The sequence below is a fragment of the Gymnoscopelus braueri genome (assembly GCF_963280865.1).
Source record: "Gymnoscopelus braueri genome assembly, contig: SUPER_24_unloc_1, whole genome shotgun sequence".
Classification (NCBI taxonomy): Eukaryota; Metazoa; Chordata; class Actinopteri; order Myctophiformes; family Myctophidae; genus Gymnoscopelus; species Gymnoscopelus braueri.
Genome location: NW_027660989.1, coordinates 884,667 through 906,549, shown reverse-complemented (window position 1 = coordinate 906,549; position 21,883 = coordinate 884,667). Strand labels below are relative to the sequence as shown.

The following is a 21,883-nucleotide window of genomic DNA, read 5'->3' as shown; positions in this document are numbered from 1 at the left end:
TTGTCAAAGGACTGTGAATCAGACCTTTGTACTCTATGAAAGAGAGGGCATTGTTGTCATGTCACAGCTCTAACTCATTCAATTTTTGTATTATATAGTATGTTAGTATGTTAGTATGTTAGCATGTTAGTATGTTAGTATGTTAGTATGTATATATGTATATATGTATATATGTATATATGTATATATGTATATATGTATATATGTATATATGTATATATGTACATATGTATATATGTATAAATGTCCGGCCCGGACTGGCCCTGTAATTCAGGCCGGGAGTCAGACACTCTTTCAGGCCACCCTACCCAAATATAGGCTACATGAACACGAACGTGTGTGCCGCCCGCACTCACACACATGCCTTGTGGCACTGACAGTGCCTCAGACCATAATCATAGTCAATTTTGTCTGAGATGTTTCTTGAAAAAAAAAAAATATATACAAACATACACTGTAGGCCGACAGCAGTAGTCACTACAACACTCACTTCTACTGTACAGTATGTCACAGGAGCAATCCATATGAATTCAACAGTTACAGCATTATTCCTTTCCACATTGGCAAAGTAATCACTGAAAATCATTATTCCATATACCTACAGTCACACAAAAGTTCTATATCCAGTCCAGTGCGTTTCTATTCCCTACATACAACATACCATCAAATCTTGTCAACAAAATGTTTCCCTCAATACAACAGTCACAAGGACTATGGACAATGATGTCTTATTTTGTCATCAAATTAGCTTACCAATAGTCAATATGCCAATACCAATATTCAACAAGAGTAGAATAACGGTAAGAATAGTAAACATAATACAGTAGTAGGCCTATGTCAAAAGCAACACAATTTGTGTTATTTCATCAGGCTATACAAAATTACAGCAGTGACTTGACCATGGAACCAAATGGACCCGTAATGGTCCATTTGGTTCAATTTGCACCCTTTCAGAATGACCAAAAACGCCCAAAACAATTTTTTAAGAGTCAAATGCTATTAAAAGTTAAAAACTTAACATTTCTGCTAGGCTCCTATATTGTTTATGTTTACTTCAGTAAAAGTAGCAATACCACAATGTTGAAATAAAAGTAGCAATACCACAATGTTGAAATAAAAGTAGTAATACAAGTACAGGGCATGTATTCAAAATTGTGCTCGTGTAAAAGTAACAAGGTATTGGCATCAAAGTAAAAGTACGAAAACGTGATCATCTTCAAATCTTCTCTGTGTGTTTTATGGGGGGTAACTGACATATGGCCTATACTGCATTCTAATGACACATATAGACACACACACATCTGAAGATTCAATCAGTTTACAATGACATCATCACCCAATGACCCAAGCGTGGGAGGAGCTTCATTAGTTTGTTTGTATCCCTCTATCAATGTATCTCCGCCCAGCTGGGCTCATTATATGAGCAGGTAATAGAAACACATTTTAGTATCAAGCCTGCATGACACTGTGACTGACTGCAACTAAGACATTCAACATTGCAATTACATTTACATTTCCACAGACAAGGACGTTGGATTCATCAGGACTTGTAGGTAAGGACAGTAGACACATTGAATTGAATTGAATTGAATTGAATTGAATTGAATTGAATTGAATTGAATTGAATTGAATTGAATTGAATTGAATTGAATTGATTTGATTTGATTTGATTTGATTTGATTTGATTTGATTTGATTTGATTTGAATTGAATTGGCAGGAAACCAAAGAAACATTTTATTGTGTTCAATGTTGCCAGATAGGAAATGTTAAATAATCTACTTGAAGCATTACAATTCCTATTGTGAAGAAAACTATCATACATTTCACACAAATTGCGTATTTATTGTAAGAAACAACCTTGTTTGAGACTCCTACTTAAGGAAAAATGACTTGATCATTAACTTCATGACTTCAAGTGCAGATCTAAAGTCAGATTGTTTTATTTTTCCAATCCGTATTGTGAAAAGCCAAATCAGCAGACAAGGAATTTGGTATTTTGTGCACCTTTTTTGAGAAATGGTGAAATGATCTGACTTTTTTAGCATTATTCATCATATAGAGGGTTCATTTATCGTACAAATACAATAATTATCGTACATCTGCCAGCACTGACCGTGTTACATCGTACAATACAACTGTATGACCAGAAGTGGAATAAGTAATCCGATTTTTTTTATTCAAACAAAAGTAGCAATACTGCAATATACAAATGTGATGTTAAAAGCAAAAGTCCTGCAGGCAAAATGACTTACTTGAGTAAAAGTACAAAAGTATTGGCAACAAAATGTACTTACAGTTCAAAAGTAAAATTTTCAAAATGTACAAGATCTGCTATTTTTTTTTTTTTTACTCTTTTATTTGAGTTTTGACATAATGAGGTCTAATGACACATATAGACACACATTAATCTGATGATTCAATGAGTTTACATCACACGCATACACGTATATATATGTATATATATATATATATATATTATAATTTTTGTGTGTTACATGAATGAGCTGCCATTACAATCTTCCTTCCCTCTCTTCAGTGAACAATGGCACAGGCGAACTCCAGTAAAGTGATGGATGAGAACAGTTTCGAGCAGAGCTGGTTGGTGATTGGTTCAGGTGGATTTAGTCAAGTCTACAAGGCCAGGCATCATCGGTGGGGACGAGACGTAGCCATTAAATTATTAAAGTAAGTGGAAAAGCCAGTGGAGGACAAAGCACTCAACTCCTGTATTTAAGTCAGTATATACTCCTGGTCAAATGGTAGCACTTGCTATGCATCCTATGTGTATAACGCATCATGAACATACTTATAAGGCATTATAATCTGCTCATAACCCTGTATAATCATATTTATAAGAGCTCATACATACTCATAATGCTTTATAACCATAACCATAACACATTATAAAGCTTGTTATAATGACTTATAAGTTCAAGTATCAATGCATTGTATTATGCTTATAACACGTGATGATTGCAGTTATACATATTCATAACAACGTATAATGCAATCATAAAACATTATACAGCATGTTATAATGACTTATAATGTCAAGTATTATAATACTTCATAATTGCTACCCACTTGGTAACACTTGCTATGCAACCCAAAAATTCTCATTGTTATAATCCTATATAATCAATCATTTATTATCAGTGATAATAAGGCATTATAACAGTGATTAAAATGCGTTACGACAGTGAGTATAATGCATTTTAGACGTTATAATACAGCATTATTAAATCATAAAGTAACAAATGGCCACTTATAATAACTTATGATCATAGTATAATGCATTATAACAGTAATTATAATGCATTATAACAGTGATTTAAAGGCGATGAAAATGCCAGCTTATAAAATGATCATAATGTCACAAATGTTCACTTTATAATAACTTATAATCACAGTATAATGCCTTATAAGTGATAATAAGGCATTATACATGTGATTATAAAGCCTTATAAAATTTTCATAAAGTAACAAATGTCCACTTATAATAACTTATAATCGTAGTATAATGCATTATAATAATGCATTATAATGGTTATGACACATTATAACAGTGATAATAAAGCATTATCAATTGATTATAATGGATTATAACTATGATAATTAATTTGGGATGCATAGCAACTGTTACCAATTTGGCAGCAATTAAGAAGTATTATAACACTTGATACGTATAAGTCATTATAAAATGCCTTATAATGTGTTATGGTTATGGTTATAAAGCATTATGAGTATTTATGAGCACTTATAAATCTGATTATACAGAGTTATGAGCAGATTATAATGCCTTATAAGTATGTTAATTATGCGTTATACACATAGGGTGCATAGCAAGTGCTACCAAATAGGGAAAGGGATATTTCACTTTCAAACTTGTTTGGAGTCATTTTAATGTATCAGGCTTTTGTGAGCACCCCAGACAGGGTTTAAATAGGTTGATTCAGTGTTTAGATATTCATCTTATCAGAAACACCCTCTAGGAAGACAAGATTAGTGAGTGTGTTAATGTACGTTTTTTAAACACATATTGATACTCAATACGTGTTTAATAATATAATAATAATATAACATAATATAATAATAGGAATTGGACATTCAAAGTCCATATTAAACACCCGTCCATGGTCCTGGTGACTGATATTGTCCTTCTAATATGTGAGTGGTCTGTGTTTTTTTCAATTACTATTTATTTATTTCATTTTCCAAAGAAAAAAAGTTATGAAAACATTTATTGAAAAAACACTGCCCCCTCATGCATTAAAATGACAATATAATTTACCAGAAACAAGGACGAGTGTTTTTAATGAATTTAACCTGGTTAAAATGGAGTTACAATGGGTTTGTATAGGAGTATGTCTCATTAAATGAATATAAAATATCAACTGTCTGGGGGGCACACAAAAGCCTGAGTAGACATTAAAATGACCCAAAACATGTTTTTGAAAATAGGCTTCTTAAGTAATCCAAAGTACAAATTCCTAATAACATTTTCTTTTTAATATTGCTGCATTGAAATTGATTCTTTGCTATACAATTCAAAGATGAGAACAAATAAACAATAGTGAAAGTAGCAGATATATAAGCTCACAACACAATTCTAGAGGGCTTAAGTAGTTAACAACCTGTTAACATTGATTGATTTCCAAAAATAAGGAACAAAGTATGTCCCTTATCAGTTCAATAAGGAACACGTCTTTTAGTTTCCAAATAAGGGACAATTCAGTGTTTCAAGGGATGGTGATGCTGATTATGATATATGTCATGTGTCATCTTCAGATCGAGCGATGAGGAGGATTTGGCTCATGAGTATGAGGTGATGCAACGTGCAGAGTCCCCCTTTATCATAAGGGCCCTGGGGGTCTTCAAGGGCCTTAGACCCCCCGCCTTCAAATGTGTGGGTCTGGTCATGGAACTTATGGAGGGAGGATCCCTCTTCTCCTTGCAGGTCAGCTTTCTTCCCTTTTTTTGGAGGCATTGGTTTATATAATAATAATAATAATAATAATAATAATAATAATAATAATAATAATAATAATAATAATAATAATAATAATAATAATAATGGTATAACATAACATTTCTAAGAAAGTGTTTTAACTGACTTTAATTACTTGTAAGTACTTTTACTCAAATAGAGTACAGTAATAGTGCAACACTGCATGTGGAGCAGCAGCAGAATAAATGTACAATATTTTTACTAATTGTATTTACTTAAAACAAAAATGTATCAATGTATAACTTATTTGTACTAATTTTAACAACTTTTAAGTATTTTTACTAATTTTATGTCCTTTTAAGTATTTTTACTAATTTTAACACAATTTAAAAAAAATTACTCTCAACAACTTTCAAGTATTTTTACTAATTTAATAGAATTTTTGCAACACCTTTTTTATATTACTCCTACAAATGTTGTCCAAACATCACTTTTGCATTATAAGCAACACAATACAGAGACAATATCCCCAATCCCTCAGCACTCTGCTCAGCTGTTTAGAATAATCATTTGTTAAATATACAGGCTCCTCTCGCTCAAGTTCAATCCATTCTGTTTCAATGGCTTGTTGCACATATTGCATTTTCCACATTTCCTGTTGCATTCCTTGGTCCCTGAATCGCTGCTTGCAGCTATATTTTGTATTTGTGTCTCTGATATTGTGAATTAAACGTTTTTGTTTGATCCAAACCCTCACCAGGACCAACTAAACCATCTGCTACCCTGGCCTCTGGTCTTTCGACTGGCTCACCAAGTGGCTCTGGGCATGAGGTACCTTCACAGTCTCGAACCTGCTCTCATCCACAAGGACCTGAAGCCTCAAAACATACTGCTGGACGCTTGCCTAAATGTCAAGGTGAGTCCCTTTCTGGGGGGGATTACCATGAGTCAAGCATGTCCCTCTTCTGGCACTGTTCATGCTAATCTCCATTCTGTTATTGTGTGAAGCAAAAAACAAAAAAAGGTATGTGTCCAGCTCCCTTGTATCACTCTGGGAACCTTCCCTGGACCAGGTCAGGAATGTTTTGGTGGCCAAGATGGCCATGGCAATTGTGCCCATCAGTTGAGCCATAAGCCCTCAAAGGATTATGTGCCCTGTGGGTGGGGCTGGGGGCAAAAAACACATTACCAAAATAGCAAAGTTATGTGATGCGTACCATGGGTTTAAGTTAGTTGAAGGGGTTACAGCGATGTACTTTTATTATTATTATTATTATTATTACCCTTATTATTATTATTATTATTATTATTATTATTATTACATTTACCCTTATTATTATTATTATTATTATTATTATTATTATTATTATTATTATTATTATTATTCGTAGTAGTAGTAGTAGTAGTAGTAGTAGTAGTAGTAATAATAGTAGTTTTAGTAGTAGTATTGCATTTTTTGTATTTATTTTTTAATTTGTTTAGTTAACGTCATCACTGAAAGTAAGCAGTTGTGAGCGAGGAGGAGGGGCTGAGACTATAGGGGTTTTGTTGTGTCTGTCGGCTTCAGCTACAGAACAAGTTCAACTGATTAGACACAATTATTGCTATACACTGTGTATCTTGACATAGACAATAATATGTTTGTGATCTCCTCTAGGCCAATACAATCTGGATGTTATGTTTGTGATTACCTCTTGAAAAACAAGATGGGGGCTTGCAACTCACTTTTAAATGCTCCAATTGTATTCACAGCTCAGCAGCAATAATACAACGTAAAGACCTTGGTCTTTTTCAGGTATATACAGTAGGTGGCCAGTGAACTTGGCCATTTTCCTTCCACACCTCCTGCATGGAGGGTGTGACCTGAGATGATGTTCGTTAAAATCCAGCACACAACACCAATGGTTTTGATAATGTGGATTTTGGCAGTTAAATGGTGGATTTCTGGATAGGACTCTATATGAACAAACTTGCTATATCAACAAAACACATTGCATTCTGTTTGTGTGACATGCATGATGCAAAGGTTTTGAAAGTGAAACTGGCCAAAGTCACTGGCCACCTACTGTATATGTTACAGGGAAATTGGCATTCCAGGGAAATTATAAAAGGAGCGCTCGTTTTCACCCCGCCAGGCAATTCTGTAGAACCAACACTAGAGGGCAATGCAAGCCACACTAGACTAGAACGTTTATGCAACGTGCATAGACGTGCATAGACATGAACGTGCATGCGTGTGCACGCACTCACGCGCGTGCGCGCACACGCTCATGCTTTCAATTTGGTTTATTGAAAGCATGACTGTTAAGATAATTTTATTGTGTTCTGGCTTTTAACATTTGTTTTAGTTTATCCACGACACACACGTACACGTGGACAGTAATCCATGAAAAGATCTATTCTACCCCTATCGGTTTACAACTCGGACGGCGCTGATTCGACTAGCAGACCATCGGCTGGTCGGCGCGGGCACTCGCGCCTCAAGCTCTGCTAAGTCGGCGCGCCTCCGTCATGGACAATAACTATTATCACGTATGCGTGTGAACGTGTGTTCAGCGTTCCCCTAGCGTAGCTTCCTGGTTGCTATGTGGGGGGGAACAACAAAAGCCAGGTCCGCCTCGCATCAAAGCCCCGCCTCGCGCCTCCTCCTCCTCCTCGCGAGGAGGAGCGCCTCACGTAAAAAACCCTGTCTCGAAAAAACCCTGCCTCGCACAGAAGCCCCACGCCTAAAAACAAGCGCTCCTTTTTCAATTTCCCTGGAATGACAATTTCCCTGTGACATATACATAACCTATATTTAAATTGGCAAGTAGGTCGACGGTGGGTGGGCGGACGGTGGGTGGACGTCACAAACGTAACATGCAGACCTGGGAGGCGCACCGTTGCTCCGATCCACACCAAACTTGGCTCCAACACTGGTCAGGGGTCAACCATCAGAATAGCCACACCAAAGACCACGTGTGCCACAGGCACAAGCGCATCAAAAAGTGCCCATCTTGATTCTCTGGTGGAGCTTGCCTGGCTGTTGTCACAGTAGTATTGCAATCTCTCTCTCTCTCTCTCTCTCTCTCTCTCTCTCTCTCTCTCTCTGTCTCTCTGTCTGTCTCTCTGTCTCTCTGTCTCTCTCTCTCTCTCTCTCTCTCTCTCTCTCTCTCTCTCTCTCTCTCTCTCTCTCTCTCTCTCTCTCTCTCTCTCTCTCTCTGTGTGTGTGTGTGTAATTTATGTTTTATTCATTCATTCAGATCACTGACTTTGGACTTGCCAAGTATGCCAACTGTGATACACACAATGATCTCAAGGGGGTGAATACACCCTTCTTCGCGCCTCCAGAGTTAGGCCCGGCCACGCGTGCCTATGATGTCTACAGGTATTCATCGTTCCCTGTGACATTTTCTGTGTGACTGGAATGTAAAAAGTCAGCTGTGTGTCACTGCAAAGTCCCGTGAATATCCAACATAATGCATTCACGGCTGCTTAGCTACAGTGGATAGGCTCCATACCAGCAAGTAGAAGAATCAATAGTCATGTTGATCTATCTGTTTCGTTAGATGTTTTGTTACAGAGGAAGTAGATACATGTAAGTACTTATGTGCAAACTAAACACATTTCATATGTGCAGATGTACAGTGATAAATCCAGGTTTAGGCAGAGGTTTTTATCCTGTTGCCATTTAGCAATGTTGTGTGTTGGTACTTGTAAAACACTAATGCTGAGAATGAGTTGCTAATACTGTCTGTCCCATGTGTGATACAGTATGTGGATATGTAAACTAATTGCTGATCAATGTCTCTTTTTATTTTAGTTACGCCATACTGGTGTGGACCATTTTAAGTGAGTAATTCTCTCTCTCTCTCTTCCTAATCTTTTCTTGCTTTCTCCTAACAAGTCCCCAGTTTTTGTCCTCTCCATCAATTTCTCCCTACTTTAGAGGCAGTGCCCACCAAGACATTTATTTTTCCCGGCTGAAAACGCTAAGGTGCTTGCCTAAAAACACCCCCAAGCACCCGACAAAATTATAACAATTATCTGAGCAATATAAATGATCAGCGCCTCATCATGCTGCTGGAGTGCTCTCATAGTAAATAATTTAAAACATACGCTACGCTCAGCGACAAAATATATAATAATAATCTTGGTGGACACAGTCCCTTTAATCACTCATTGTCTCAGCCTCACAGATTCCATTATTTGACTTAATATGAATGTAACAATACTAATAATTAGAAACACAATTTGACAAGTATCCATTCTGTGTATTACTAAGGTTTCTCTTCTCTATGTCCCAACCCATGAAATCATGCATCTTCCTCTCCACTCTCTCAGACCCTGGTCACATCATTGGAAGGTATGAAGTTTCCAACGTAGTAAGGCCATCCCTAGAGGATGTTAAAACAATGCAGGCCCCAGGGCTGGAGGAGCTAGTAAAACTCATGGTGAGGTGCTGGAACCAAAATCCCGACCAAAGGCCCTCTTTTAAAGGTGAGAAGACTGTCCTGCAACTAGCATCACTTGTTGGGAAGTTTAATGGTTTTATACTTCCCATCTAGAAACTGGTGAACTGCTCACCAACAGGAGAGACATTAAATGGCACTAAACCAGAACATGTAAGAGAAAATAATAGAGTAGAAACGTTGGTAGAACAGGATAAAAGTAGAAAGAAACAGCTCTTGGAGAAACTGTGTGGGCTCGTTGAAAGCACATATGAAGAAAATATGCTCAGTATGAATAGCTTTTGTGTACAAAGACTATACATCGAATCAGCAATTTGTAAAATATTGATTTAAAAGCATACATGTTTAAAATAAACAGCACAAGTGTGCACATTAAAAGTAGTTTAGCAGATTATATTTGGTGTCGTTAGGCAGTTAGTACTATCATCTAAGAGACGATTGCTAGGATGTTGATGGGGTCAAACAGGTAGGTGCTAGTTTGTAGTACGTGGTTGAGGGTAACCTCATTCAAGGACAATGACTTTACTTCAGTGAAGTGAAGTCATATATGTCACTTCAGTCACACACATATATATATATATATATGTATATATATATATATATATATATATATATATATATATATATATATATATATATATATATACACACACACAGTAGTGTCACCTCTGTGACCAACACCTTGTGCAAGCTTGTGAGTCGAGCCTATTGGTCTAAACCGTTTTCGCTCGTTCGTGTATCCGGTCCCAGTTGTGGTAAGCTGCACTTCGAGAGTCGGCCACCAGGCCACTCAAGCATCACTTTCCCCTCTCAATGCTGGGGGCTTAAAGCATGCGCAGTAGAGAAATCTTGCAATACCAGATTTGGACACTGCTTTAAAAATCCACCGCAGTCCTGGTGGCTTGGTCTGAGCAGCTGAATCAACTTTGTGTCTGTGTTGTTCCCAGAATGCACTGATGTGACAGAAGGCCTGTTTGAGAAGCACAGGAGTGGGATTATTGACGCCGTCCACCAAGTGCAAAAGGAGCTGGTAAAGAACACATGATGCATTCTAAACTCATTCACTCACTTTAAAACAATACATGATGCATTCTAAACTCATTCACTCACTTTAAAACAATACATGATGCATTCTAAACTCATTCACTCACTTTAAAACAATGATGTTAGCCTTGTCTATGTGTGTGTCTGTCTATCTGTATTGAGCAGCCATCAAGGTTTAAAGTTATGTTATTGAACAGATGGGTGTGTTTAGCTGGGCCGACTAGCATCATCTCTGATTTACCAGAGTTCAGGAGCAGGAAGTTTCCGGTCATCCATGTCTTAACCTCAGTTAAACAGGTTTCGAGGTTTATAAGGTTAGATGAGTCATTTGCTGTGATGGGGATGTAAATTTGAGTGCCGTCTGCATAGCAGTGGAAGTTTATGCCAAACTTTCTGGAGATGTCTGCTAATGGTAAATGGTAAATAAATGGTAATTGGTGCATTTATGTAGCGCTTTTATCCAAAGCGCTTTACACAGATTGTGCATTACATTCACCCATTCACACACACACATGCATACACCGATGGCGGAGGAAACCATGCAAGGCACCAACCTGCTCATCCGGAGCAATTATGCAATAATACAATTATGCAATAATGGTAGCATATATAGACAGAAGATGATTGGACCGTGGACTGAGCCTTGTCGTACACCATATTTGACGGTAGAGTAATCTGACATTGAGTCATTGAAATATATACGCAGTGATCTATATGAGAGGTAGGAGCGGAACCAGTCAAGTGCGATACCCCTGATACCAACCAGATATTCTAACCGATCAAGGAGAATGGAGTGATCGACCGTATCAAATGCGCCACTAATATAAGGTCTAGGAGCAGCAGGATCCTGTCTTCATCCATCTCCATTAATAGGTCATTTGTGATTTTGACCAGTGCTGTTTCTGTGGAGTGGTGGGATCTGAAACCGGACTTAAAACTATCAAAGAGGTTATTATTTGTGAGAGCTGACTGGAAACAACTCTTTCCAGCAGTTTGGACATACATGGGAGGTTAGATATTGGTCTATAGTTTGCTAGAGTGTGTGGGTCTAAATTCGTTTTTTTAAGTAGGGGTTTAATTTTGGCAGTTTTGAAAATTGAGGGAACAATGCCACTATTTAGAGACTCATTTACAATTAAAAAAGCAGCTCTTTAAACAGATTGGTGGGAATTGGATCTAATAGGCAGGTAGTAGATTTTGAGGTAGAGACCAGTTTAGTGAGAGTATCCCAGGTGATTGCGTTAAACTGTGATAGGGTGATTTAGTGGGTACTTTGAATTATGGATCAGTGCAACACCCCCACCTTTTTTGTGGTGCGGGCTACTTTGGAAAACACAACATTTGGTGGAGATGCATCAATCAGGAGCTGTGCATCATCATTAGCTTCAAGCAAGTTTCACAGAGTCCCATGATTTCAAGGTTATGATCGACTATATAATCATAAATTAAGGATTTTAGATTTAGTGACCTTATATTTAGAAAATCTAATTTAAACTGATTAAAATTGTTTGTTCTGTGTAACACAGTCTTAACAGGATGAAGATTGTGTACATTTAGGCCATTTCCGAAAAGTAATTTGAGCTTGGCCCTTCGGCAGTGAGGTCACAGCCGATTAATCCCGCCCACTCTCCTCCTCACCCCTCCCCTCCCCTATCCTTTCCTTTGGGGGGGGGGGGGCGGAGCAGAGGCGATGATTGACAGGCAAAATCCCTCACCAGCGACACCCGCAGGCAATTTTTTTCATTGCAGTTGAAAAGGCTTTAGAAATGTGAGAGAAAAACACCTGCAATGGATAAATGGAGTGGAATTTTTTGTTAAAACTTTCTACACACGTTTTAAGGACCATGACAAAGACTTTTAATGTGTGGTAAAACTGAACGTCATGAAACCTTTAAGCTCATGAAAGGAAGATGCTCATGAAGGTCATGGAAGCGTGTCGCAGGCTGAGCAGATGAAAAAGCTGAGCCTTGCTTGCGGAATCTTCCACAGTTCTGACCAACCGAAGGAACATTCAAATGAAGGAACTGGTGGTACCAGGAACGTTAATATTTGGGGCTTTAATACGTACGTGTGCATGTTATGTACCGTTTAATGTACTGATCATTTGCACTCCATAAAAAAATATTAAAGGGGTCTGCATACGTTGCACTGTACAACTACATAAACAGTCAACACTCCATAGTATGGAATGGAAAGGTCAGAGCCACCGTGTTCATATAGTGTATACAGTGTTCTAGCACATTCTATCATTTCTCAATGTGATTTAATCATGAACCTCATCATTCCCGTTGTTGCTGCTGTTGCTGTTGTTGCTGCTGCTGTTGTTTTGTTGTTGTTGTTGCTGCTGCTGTTGTTGTTTTGTTGTTGTTGTTGTTGTTTTGTCATCAGTGAGTGACCTCGATCCTTTACTGATTTCAGGTTGTGGAGAATCCGAGGCCTATTGCTGTGGCCAAACTGGTTGGAGCCATTGCCCGACTGCAGGAGATGTGTTCCATTCATAATGAGCCCATAAAGGTCTACTGCCGCACAGACCAGCAGTGTATCTGCATGCTGTGTGCCATGGATCATCATAAAGGACATTACACTGTGTCAGCTACAAAAGAGAGGACTGACAAACAGGTAGGACCACAATTACATGTTGAACATCATATTGTCTATTATTTGAAAGATCAAAGTGGAAGTAAAAAGGAAATAATCATGTAAACATTTATTCAAAGCAGAAATTAGGTGGTTGTTTTTGGGGGTCATTATTAGCTTCTGTTTAAAACCAAAGACGAGAAAGGAGCACAACGCAGAGTGCATATCTCTGCAGGCCAGGTGGCCTACTCAGGGCTGTGTGAGAGGCATAATATGACATTGGAATGGATGATGTGTGGCAACATGTTTGTTGTTGGACACATCCACTTGAATAAAGTGAACAGAATGGTATGCTGTTCTTTTGCACATCATGATCAAGTACCAGGAGCCATGCATCCCCAAATAATAATACTTACACTGTCTGATGATAATAATAAGTCTGGGCTCAACAATGACTTACATCTAGAGCCTATAGTTAGGACTATTATACAATTATTATTTTTTAAATCATGTGAATCTCGGAATCCACACAGGAACAACATGTGGATAATTTGGATCTCGGACTACATGTGGTCAGCCTCTGAAGTCAGTTGTCTATGACATTGGTCATCTATGACATATGACTCAACAGTTGGGCACAGTTTCAGCCCAATCGGAGGCATTGATTTATGAAATTACATTTTAAAGTATGAAACGTTACAGTATGTGAAATAAATTAGTGGAGTTTGTAAATTAGCCTACTGGCAGTGTGCACAATGAATTTGGTTGTGATCGGTCCGGCGGTTAGTGAGATTAGCCCTGGACAAACATACAGACAGAGAGACACAAACAGACCACTAGACTAACTGGCTAGACTAACTTAAAGGGGAAGACCACTCATTTTGAACATTGAACTATGTCTTTAATACACCTTAGAGCTGTTGTGTGGAAATAAGAAAAAAGCCCCCCCCCCCTCTATGTTGCCTAGAACTGGATAATCGATTGAGGTCATGTGATCAGTGACATATGCAGGGTGTACTTTTGGCTGAGGGGCGGAGCCAAAAGTACACCCTGCGTATGTCACTGATCACATGACCTCAATCAATGATCCTTTTCTAGGCAACACCTTTTCTATTTCCACACAACAGCTCTAAGGTGTATTAAAGACATAGTTAAATGTTGAAAATGAGTGGTCTTCCCCTTTAAAGGGATATTTCACTTAAAAAAAAAACTTTGGTCATTTTATCGTCTACTCAGGCCCCTACTCAAGCCCCCAGACAGTTTTAAGTTGCTCGATTCAGTATTTAGATATTTGATATCCATTTTATCAGACACGCCCCCTTCCTATACAAACCCATTGTTCATGGGTCTCCATTATTCATCAAAAACACCCGTTGTTGGTTCTGGGGACTCATTCCGCCCCCCTAATACGCGAGGGGGCCGTGTTTTTTCAATAACTTTTTTTTTTTTTTTTTTGGAAAATGAAAAAAATAAAATACAATAAAATATAATACATTAAAAAATGAATCGGAAAAACACGGCCCCCTCACGCATTAGGAGGGCAGGGTGAGTCACCAGAACCAAGGACAGGTGTTTTCGATGAATCTATCATGGTTAAAATGGAGTTTGAAGTTACAAGTTTGTATAGGAAGGGGGCGTGTCTGATAAAATGAATATCAAATATCTATATACTGAATCGAGCAACTTAAAAACTGTCTGGGGGGGCTCACAAAGGCCTGAGTAGACGATAAAATGACCAAACGTTTTTTTTGAAAGTGAAATATCCCTTTAACCAATTTTATTTTGGTTAAGTTAGTATGTTGACTTCAGATGATGCATGGATGGAAATCAAACTTTCTGCTTGTAAACTGTCAGAGGTCACAGTACGTTTGGGGGAAGATGGCACAAATCGATTTTAATGTAAATGTCACGTATAATGTTGCAATGTATGGGGTTTTTGATGAAAGAATGTGTGCCATGGATCAGGAGTTCCATTGGTCTGTTGTGTGTACTGTGGTCACTCAATTACGGAACACTCGATGTGCCATGGTCATATACCAGGAGTCCATCTCTGGGGAGGTCTCTAAACAAATTAAAACTGAACTAGAAAGACAAAGAACACTTGACTCCAGACAAAACAAGCTGAATCCATGGCACTTATTGACACGCTTTTTGCTATATTGTTTGTATTTAGATGCTTATTACCATGTAATGTAAATGCCAATATATTGTAAACCCTGAATAATTTCAATACAGTGTATTTAAAAGGTAGAAATCATACTCTTCCTACATTGATTCCTTGCAGAAACAGGTGGTGACGAGTCAGCAGAAAGTCCAGCAGGAGATCCAGGAGAGAAAGAAGGAACTGAACGACCTGAGACCGTCCATAGAGACTCTGAAGGTGAGTTCATGAAGGAACTGAAAAACCTGAGCCAGTCGGAGACCCTGAAGATGCTTAAATCATGCTTATAGTTCCTGACATTGTATTATTTACTGTGGATGTAGGAAAGATGGTGATGCTAGGATGAGACACTATACCCAGTGTCACCAGAAACATTAAAGTACCCAGACTCGCTGTAAAATTTTTTTTTTTTTAAAGTTCTCTCAAGCCATACCAAACCCTGAGAAATAATTGTAATATCTGATAAATCACCACTTGTTTTGTAGGCTACCGGGCACTTGCTGAGTATTGTTTAAGACTCAATCACTGTAGCTTGCTTACCTGTCATGGCCAGGGCAATTGTAGGCCTACTTTTGTGCAGAGTCATCACAAGGTTTGGATACATGTTTCACCATACCAATTTGGTACCTGTACCATTTGCGTTGCTTCCAGAACTGTACCAGCCCGACCTAGAATTCGGTGCTGCAAAACGGTACCGGTATAGTCAACATACCTGAGCTGTGAATAGTGCATTTCAAATATAAATGTAAGTAACCTCTGTAAGTTAGAAAGTTAGTCCATGATGTCAGGGAGAGGGTTGATGAAATCCTTAGTTTGATTAGAGAAGGTGCATTTGATCGAGCAGTGGATATCATTCAAAACAAATGCTTCATCTGCCGATCAATGCGAAATGTTATGTAAGTCAGTCTCATTAAGAAACTATATGCGCATTTGACCACATAGAGAATTAGTGTAAACTACCGGTTTGGCACCAGTATCGGATAAAACCCGTACCCATTGCACCATCCGTCTCTCCATCTGTAACTCCTGGGCCAGCACGATCTCCCTGTTTGACACTGTACCGTTGTGGTTTGTTTATAAGATGTAGACCATAACTGTAGCTAAACATTACAGCAAACGGGGGGAAACTGGAAATCCACTTTTCATCCACTTCATGCAGTGTCACACTCAAAACATTCCTTCAGTATCCACTGTCGATATCATTGTGTCTCTCACACAGCATTCAAATAATCATCCCAAGTTACTTCCATTCGCCCAGACAACAAATCAGCACTTGGGTTCATCCCATATTACCTCTAGTCATGATAGATCTATGCAACAGCTAATAGGGTAACTGGATTGGGTCATGACATCATTTACATCCAGCCCGGATTGCAACAAAAGTTGGCATAGCAGCAACCTGTAAAACAAGGCTAGCCATGTTGGAATTATTAGCTTGAATACAGAAACAAAACAGAACAGAACAAGACAGACAAAATATTCACTAATCTCATGCTAGTCACTAGTTAGGGATGTTTCTTGTATTAAAACAACTACAAATAGAATATAATAGAATATACAATAATGTTTGTGTCTGTATGTCTGTCTGTCTCTCTCTCTGCCCGCCCGCCTGCCTGTGTGTGTGTGTGTGTGTGTGTGTGTGTGTGTGTGTGTGTGTGTGTGTGTGTGTGTGTGTGTGTGTGTGTGTGTGTGTGTGTGTGTGTGTGTGTGTGTGTGTGTGTGCATTTGTACTGTATGTGTCATTTGTGTTACTCGCTGTGTCAACTAGAGTTCTGCAGAAGCAGCAGTGGATGCCAGTGACCAGATCTTCTGTGAGATGATCGTCTCAGTTGAGAGAAGGCGCAGTGAAGTTAAAGACCTGATCAGAGATCAGCGGCAGACTGCAGTGGCTCATGCTGAGGGACTCCAGAGGCAGCTGGAGGAGCAGATAGCCCAGCTGGAGAGGAGAAATGCTGAGCTGGAGGAGTTGTCCAGCACTGATGACGTCCATTTCATTCAGGTTTTTTTGGTCAATCATAACCCACACACAAACTAACAAAAGAATACAAATATTTACATAAAGACGTTCAAGTATATATGGACAGATTTCTCATAGTGAATAAAAGGCTGCTTCCCAATCTCTAAAAACACTAACAAAATGTAAGAAAAATGCAACGCTTCCTAAGAATCCCATGTCTATAATGCATTATGAACATACTTATAATGCATTATGCAATGAATAATTGACAGCGAGTTGGTCATTGTTGTGAAATAAACCCAGACAGGGTGATTGGTCTTTATCACCCTGAAGTTTATTACACGGCTACTTAGTAAAGAAATTATTAAATTGACCCAAAAGTAAGAACAAAACGTAGGATTTCATTGCTTACATTAATGAAAGCAGTCCATTCATTTATTGTTTACATGGCTGCCATGTTGGATACGGCACAAAATCAAGCAGCGCAGCAAGTGCGCTGAGTCTGTTATTGAGCTCAGCGGTCATTATTCAAAAATCCAGAGAACTTGACTCATAGTTTTTTTCTACAGCACAAATGATCAGATGACATGAAGCACAGGTTACAAGACACATGGCCCCGTTTAGATGACAACGGTCTCTAGAGAAAACGGCAAAATAAAATATCAGATGTGCCTTCCGTTTAGACGGCAACAGCGTTATCGGGGCCCGGGGGTTGAAACCGCAACAAAGTGAAAACACCTTCCAAACTGGAAATCTTTGAAAACGCTACACCTCGCGTCTCCATGTAAACGGGAAACACGGGGGAATCCGCAAAACGTATGATGTCATGGTTCACGTCGGCTCTGTATATATATATCAATATTTACAAGCAACGTGGCAACCCTGCGTAGAACCACGCTGCATTGGTGTATGTAAACAAACAGCTGTGACAGGAAGGAGAACGGAAGTGGTTAATGCAGTATGCATGCATGACTGGTCTATCTGGTAGTGTGTCACCGCCACCTAGCCACCTGGCATCCACACTACAGCGTTTTCAACCACTGTTGCGCCTCCGTCTAAACGCAGAATAAAAAGTGAGAACGCAACAGGACTTTGTTGTTTTCCCTAGAGACCTTTGTTGTCTATACGTGGCCTAAGTCAGTTCCTGTGTGTATTAACTAGCTAAGCAACACGGACAACAGTTTTGATCAATGTATTAATCTATTGATCTCTTCCATCCTGTCTGTACTTGTGTCTCTCTCCAGAGCTTCAGGTCTCTCTCTATGTCCACTGGATCTCAAGCCTTGCCCAGTATCGTTATGCGTCCTCTGAAGTCCTTCACAGATGTGAGTGATGCTGTGTCTGGTCTAAGAGACAATCTAGAAGACATCCTGAAGACCACTTGGCCACAGATATCAGACAGAGGTGAGATGCTGTGTCTTTATTGGTCCACCAGTCATCGTATACTAAACAGTGGCAAAAGTCACAATTAATTTGCTGCCAAATGGTCAACTTATGTTTTAGTCTTTTTTTTAGTCTTGGATAGTGCTCTGACACACAGTAACATAAATAGATCAAGGTCAATCAAATCAACAACTAGGCCTAAAGGATTTATTATATAATTATAGCTGTTATTGGGAACAAGAAGAACGACATTCAACAAGCCTTGTACTGTGCAAAATCATCATGCATTGTGATAGAGGGGTGGACTGCAGTCTCAGAATAGCCAACATTGCTCCCACTAAGCACAATCCAATATTGGAGTGTAGCAAATCCAGCTGTGCAGCAGTTGTTATACCAGCTTTTGTAGATGTGATAAAACGCGAAAAAGACATGATCGCTCCGCTTGCAAACGTGCTCACCATGTCAATCTAGACCTTTGACATTCAGATTATGCATGCCTAGATGTGTCATCTCATCGTATAATCAAATTTGACATTGACTTGACAACATAGCCTAGAAAACATTAGTGTATGTGTTAGACAACAAGAACTAAATGTGTAATTGAATCATTTTTAATAGTGTATGTATAGTTCTTATAGTTTATTTAGAATGAATACAATTTTCTTACAGATTGGTAAAGACTATTTTACCAAAACAAATGAAAACCATGCCAGAGATGGGTTTGTCTTTTCGATGATATATATAATAGTCCAGTGAATCTGTGGTTTGTCCCAAAATAAATTGCAATAGTAATCGTTCAAGGTTTTTTATGACCCTTAGGGTCATCCAAAAAACATATTAAAAATCTCCTATTATATTCTTAGTGGATCAAGGTAAATTCCGGGGTTGACATTTGGGGCCTTCATGCCTTCAGCGTCACACAAATTAGAGCATATCTCTGCTTCTGAACATGCTAATTTCATATAATTTATGTCTCTACCTAAGTTTTCTAGGGTGTTCTTTGACATACAGTCATCAGATACAACATGTTCTCAATGTAATTGTGCACTTTGGGGTACCATTACTATTACAGGTTAATATATCAATACATATCACTTAACACCCCCAAAATTGATACAAAAGGTTTTTGGATGTGTTCTGGTAGTATTGGGAATGCTAAATAACATACAAAAAATCTAGGAAAATAAATCCTCTGGAAAGGCTTCATTTTCAAGATGGTGTCCATGATGGATGCAGGGTGCTTAAAATAGCTATATCTCAAATACTTCTCAACCTAGAAAGGTGGTTTTGGTGTCTAACCCAAGATAGGGCTGAATCAGTGAAATCACCAGTAGTTAATTATTTATTGCTAAATCCAAGATTCCATCCCAAGGTGATGTCCCATTGTGATAGATATAGATAGATAGATAGATAGATAGATAGATAGATAGATAGATAGATAGATAGATAGATAGATAGATAGATAGATAGATAGATAGATAGATCGATCGATCGATCGATCGATCGATCGATAGATAGGTAGGTAGAGAAAATTAGCATAATAACTGTCACATGTAATGTAAAATGGTTAACATTTTTGGAAGCATGTATCTATCTATTATGTATACAAGTATACGTAAATAACCACCGTAAAGCAATCCAGTAAATACGTAAAGCAATCCAGTAAAACAGGTTTACCAGCCCATTATAAGATGCTGCATCATACAGTCACTATTCATTGCCATCCTCAGACTCGGAAGATACGTATGGATTGTCACATTCCTCAAGCTGACACAGCCCATAGACATTATTACATGGTAATCCATATAGGCTATTCAACAAGAACAGCAGAGTGTCTTGCAGGCAGTGGAGCAGTTACCTTCCAGAGACTGTCTGGAGCAACATTCATACAGGTCCCACCTTAAGTTCATGGCATCCATACCCTCTTATTTTCCCATCCGCAGGCAAGACAGTGAAGTTAGGTAGCAGATTCAGTTGAGGCAGACCTTCAGGTGTTAAAGGCAACAAAGCTGATGGTGTTACAGTACATTGTTACAGGGTACATTGCACTTTCCACTGAAGAGGACAGCCATTACTTGGCATCCAAGGTCCTCAATCACCTTTTTGGTCTGGTTAGGGGCAGTGAATGCATTGGCACAGGGAGGGCTAATTCTGTGGGGGGAAATCTGTTTTCAGCGTTCTCCTTTCTCATGGACACCTCAACACATAACAGGGGCTATATACCCATTCAGCTAAACCAAGGGACAGGGTCTCCTTTTAGCATAGCAGACTTTTTTTCCAACACCAACATGCACCCCTCTACCCACCCGAGGTGGACCCTAGCACTGCTACACTCTCCCACTCCCCCCGGGGACCATACAGAGGTACCAGGCCCTCAAGGGGACATTGACTCCTGAGGCCATTGAAAATGTGGAGCAGCATCTCTTAGTATTTGAGAAATTGAAATAAATTAATAAAGTCAGTTCAACAGTGGAAACAAAAGCAATCGGGCAGTTAGCAAACATGATTAAAAACAATGTTTGTGTGAATGCCACTGCGCTAAATATACCTTGGAAAATACATTTTGAATCACATTTACACTCCCATACATAAAATACAAATCAAAATAATAATACTACACTATCCCTTTAAATCTAGGAAGGTAAGACAAACCTATTTTGTAGTAAAGATAGACAGTCAACCATATAATAACTGAGCTGTCAGTTATCAATATAATACAGATGAATCTAAACCTTTTTGAAATGTGTTACTGGACACCTTTACAAACACATTGGTCAAGAAATGTCTATTTCTAGCTATGTATTCCAAGATGTATGAAATTATTCCCTGACTACTTGGCTGTCATTTGTACAACTATTGAAATGTGTCAAACAAATGGGTGTTGGGAGTACCGTTACCCCAAGGCATCCGACATTAAAATATAGTGTTTTATTGGAAAGATTGACCCCCAATACTCAAGAAAAGACACCAAATATGTTGGATAACTCTACATAAACCCTCCAATATTTAACACAATTTGACCAAGACCACACCGCTTTAAAACCTCAAAACTTTGCTTTTGACTTGTTCCACTAAATCCATGAATGAAGACTTTTAATATATGATGTAGGAGGGTATTAGGACCAATAAAAACTATATTACATTACTATTGCAATTTATTTTGGGTTGGGCCCTTTTTTTTAAAGCTTAGATTGACTGGCCTAATAAAGGAAATGGCAGTGTGACGTGACTTCTTCTTCGAACACAGGTGTACTTTCGAGGTGGCAAGCTGACTCACTGAAGCCTCAGACCAGAAAGGACCTTTCACCATGTGAGCACACACACACACACACACACACACACACACACACACACACACACA

The 21,883-nt window shown here is 38.6% G+C and overlaps 2 protein-coding genes and 1 long non-coding RNA gene across 5 annotated transcripts in view; all 3 read left to right on the top strand.

Annotated features, from left to right (window-relative positions):
* Positions 1-21,883, top strand: part of LOC308080976 (uncharacterized protein) — a 1,029,623-nt gene that overhangs the window by 157,063 nt on the left and 850,677 nt on the right. The gene's annotated exons all lie outside the window — the stretch shown is intronic.
* Positions 1-21,883, top strand: part of LOC308080979 (stonustoxin subunit beta-like) — a 118,337-nt gene that overhangs the window by 80,246 nt on the left and 16,208 nt on the right. The gene's annotated exons all lie outside the window — the stretch shown is intronic.
* On the top strand, positions 17,044-21,806 carry LOC308080983. The gene is made up of 3 exons (XR_013932773.1): positions 17,044-17,181; positions 18,384-18,543; positions 21,770-21,806. It is a non-coding gene; the product is annotated as an uncharacterized lncRNA (long non-coding RNA).